Genomic DNA, 3,968 nt, shown 5'->3' with positions numbered 1-3,968 from the left:
TAGACACATAACACACGGTACACTGGCCCCTAGCTGCTAGACACATAACACACGGCACACTGGCCCCTAGCTGTTAGACACATAACACACGGCACACTGGCCCCTAGCTGTTAGACACATAACACACGGCACACTGGCCCCTAGCTGTTAGACACATAACACACGGCACACTGGCCCCTAGCTGTTAGACACATAACACACGGTACACTGGCCCCTAGCTGTAAGACACATAACACACGGTACACTGGCCCCTAGCTGTTAGACACATAACACACGGCACACTGGCCCCTAGCTGTAAGACACATAACACACGGCACACTGGCCCCTAGCTGTTAGACACATAACACACGGTACACTGGCCCCTAGCTGCTAGACACATAACACACAGCACACTGGCCCCTAGCTGCTAGACACATAACACACGGCACACTGGCCCCTAGCTGTTAGACATATAACACACAGCACACTGGCCCCTAGCTGTTAGACACATAACACACAGCACACTGGCCCCTAGCTGTTAGACACATAACACACGGTACACTGGCCCCTAGCTGCTAGACACATAACACACGGCACACTGGCCCCTAGCTGCTAGACACATAACACACGGCACACTGGCCCCTAGCTGCTAGACACATAACACACGGCACACTGGCCCCTAGCTGTTAGACACATAACACACGGCACACTGGCCCCTAGCTGCTAGACACATAACACACGGCACACTGGCCCCTAGCTGTTAGACACATAACACACGGCACACTGGCCCCTAGCTGTTAGACACATAACACACGGCACACTGGCCCCTAGCTGCTAGACACATAACACACGGCACACTGGCCCCTAGCTGTTAGACACATAACACACGGCACACTGGCCCCTAGCTGCTAGACACATAACACACGGCACACTGGCCCCTAGCTGTTAGACACATAACACACGGCACACTGGCCCCTAGCTGCTAGACACATAACACACGGCACACTGGCCCCTAGCTGTTAGACACATAACACACGGCACACTGGCCCCTAGCTGTTAGACACATAACACACGGCACACTGGCCCCTAGCTGTTAGACACATAACACACGGCACACTGGCCCCTAGCTGCTAGACACATAACACACGGCACACTGGCCCCTAGCTGTTAGACACATAACACACGGTACACTGGCCCCTAGCTGCTAGACACATAACACACGGCACACTGGCCCCTAGCTGTTAGACACATAACACACGGCACACTGGCCCCTAGCTGCTAGACACATAACACACGGCACACTGGCCCCTAGCTGCTAGACACATAACACACAGCACACTGGCCCCTAGCTGTTAGACACATAACACACGGCACACTGGCCCCTAGCTGCTAGACACATAACACACGGCACACTGGCCCCTAGCTGCTAGACACATTCCGTACCAGTCAACACACAATTTCAGCATTGTGGCCCAAACGGAAGAGAGAGTTCTGACTCTTCCTCCACTCTAGAAGTTTGTCTGATATACCGGCCTGTTGATTTTATATTAGCAGCGACCCCAAACCAAATCTCCAATAAAAATGATCCAGCTGCATTTTAATATAACCACACATCCAGAGCAGAGTTATGTAAGGAACTACAGAAACAATTCAACATTATTAACAAGGATACATCACAGCAGTCTTTAATACTTTAATACTTAAGAACATTTACGCTAGTACTCATGTGCTTTAATTAAAGTGCTAACTAGAGCTCTTCCACTTATATTGTATTGTTGTAGTATTTTCCCAAGGGGATCTCTGCTTTTACTGAAGACCAGGATTTGGGTCCATTGTGTCCACACAACTCCTATCACTGTACTGCACTTTACAGAATTGGCGCACTGTGTGTTATTTCCTTCTATTAATGAATATTCAGGCTTTTGACATCTGAAGCTGTGATTTAAAGGCTTTGGCAGCATAGAGGTAAACTGTGTCCTCTTTTGGCTAGTCCAGCCATGTGACCTTGTCTGCACTTTCTTCTGCCTTTATTTGGGCTTCATTTTTTGAAACTCCATCATGACACATGGCTCCATAAGCTGTGGCGAGGTGCTCATGCCCTGCATGGAGACTCCGCAGAGCGCTGGCGGAATGGCAGCGTCTCCCAGTCCACTTGCAAACCTCAACTGGAGCCCTGGCAGGAAGAGGGAGGGAAAGACCAATGCTGAAATGTGTGCAGATGGCCTGCTGGAACCACCAACACGCTTAACACTGATCCTGACACGCAATAAACAAATGACAGCAGAAGATTCCTAAAGAGAAGTACCAGCGCACGTTGAGAAGGTCCTACAGCTCCACATCTCAAGGTGTTTCAAATAAAGTGGCATGTGACGATATATGGAGAATGAATACTAAATATTACTGCGGGGCAGTTGGGATTATGAATTAAGGTAATGACTGCTACAAAAGGACCTAGCTCAATAACTTCTTAAACTATTTGTTCTCTTCCCACCCCTAACAAACTCACACACACACACACACACACACACACACACACACACACACACACACACACACACACAACCATTCCTCACTGGGTTTATTGAGACATATTCTTCTGCATACATACACCCCTCAACCTTTTTAGACTAAAATGGTGTAGAGACAGGTATTCATGTTATGCATATAATAGAACTGAGAAAACTTGATATGTGTATGTTTGTGTGTGTGTATGTGTGTGTGTGTGTGTGTGTGTATGTGTGTGTGCGTGTGTGTGTGCGTGTGTGTATGTATGTTTGTGTGTGTGTGTGTATGTGTGTGTTTGTGTGTGTCTGTGCGTGTGTGTGTGCGTGCGTGTGTGTGCGTGTGTGTGTGTGTGCGTGTGTGTGTGCGTGTGTGTATGTATGTTGTTTGTGTGTGTCTGTGCGTGTGTGTGTGCGTGCGTGTGTGAGTGCATGCGTGTGTGTGTGCATGCGTGCGTGCGTGCGTGTGTGTGTGTGTGTGTGTGTGTGTGTGTATGTATGTGATCTTATGCCTTTATTGCTGGGTGGGTGTATAGCATCCTGGATGGGGAGGTGAGTATGTGTAGTATCAGAGTGCAGGAGCTGGACATTCAGGGCCGTCATCGCGCGGGGCCTAGCGGGTCCTGGGGGCCTGGCTGCTATCAGGGCCCCTCTCCACCCGGCCTGCTCTGCCACAGCCCCCAGCTTATCCGCCTGCTTATCGCATCCAGATCCCAGGCTTGGAGAAGCCCTGTGAGACCGGACCGTATCAGGCTTCCTGGGCAACCTCCGCACAGAGAGCCCCTCACTGCACACACTGCAGATAAAAACGTGTGCATGTGTGTGTGTGTGTGTTTGTGAGTGTGTGTGTGTGTGTGTGTGTGTGTGTGTGTGTGTGTGTGTGTGTGTGTAAAACAAGACAAATGAAAAGTTTCAACCCTCCTCCCGTCTTAAAAAATGATCTTAATTCCTGTCCATAGATATAAACAGTGGTGTCATTCTTGTCAAACAGAGAGATGAGAGTGTGATGTTGGCACATGTGTGTGGGTGTGTGTGTATGTATGTCACAGATGTGGAATTGCGACACACAAGCACACAGCCAGTTCTCTTCCCTTCATTATCTGTTTAATGGGTTGTCTGGCTGGGCCGGGGCTACTGCTGCTAGCTCTGCTGTGAACACAGCACAGGACGGCGAGAGCACATGCCAGCAGTCATGGCCAGTGGAAGACTCGGTGTCTCTGGTGCATTCTGGTACTGTGGACCAACTTCTCAGCAGGATGTGCTGTTGGAAATGGAGTAAACCTACAAAGGAAATGAGCTCAGAGTTTTACGTTGTCACATCCTCTGGGCTCTGTCCTTCTCTACGGGAACATAATCGCTGTTGTTAATAGACTGCCTTGGCATTGTGCATATGTAGATATGAAGGTCCCATGTGATTGATTCCCACAGTCAACCAGACACAGACAGAGCTCCCCCGGTTCCCAGCAAGGCAGACTGATAGGAACCAGA

General features: G+C 49.5%; 1 long non-coding RNA gene across 1 annotated transcript in view; it reads right to left on the bottom strand.

Annotated features, from left to right (window-relative positions):
- Positions 1–1,635: 1,635 nt before the first annotated feature.
- Positions 1,636–3,968, bottom strand: part of LOC145653575 (uncharacterized) — a 6,915-nt gene continuing 4,582 nt past the window's right edge. Inside the window, exon 3 of the long non-coding RNA XR_014119801.1 lies at positions 1,636–2,152. This is a non-coding gene — a long non-coding RNA (uncharacterized LOC145653575). The remainder of the gene's footprint in view (positions 2,153–3,968) is intronic.

This window comes from Electrophorus electricus, chromosome 24 (genome assembly GCF_041902795.1).
Source record: "Electrophorus electricus isolate QZ-2024a chromosome 24, ASM4190279v1, whole genome shotgun sequence".
Lineage (NCBI taxonomy): Eukaryota > Metazoa > Chordata > Actinopteri > Gymnotiformes > Gymnotidae > Electrophorus > Electrophorus electricus.
This window is presented reverse-complemented; position numbering and strand designations above follow the sequence as displayed.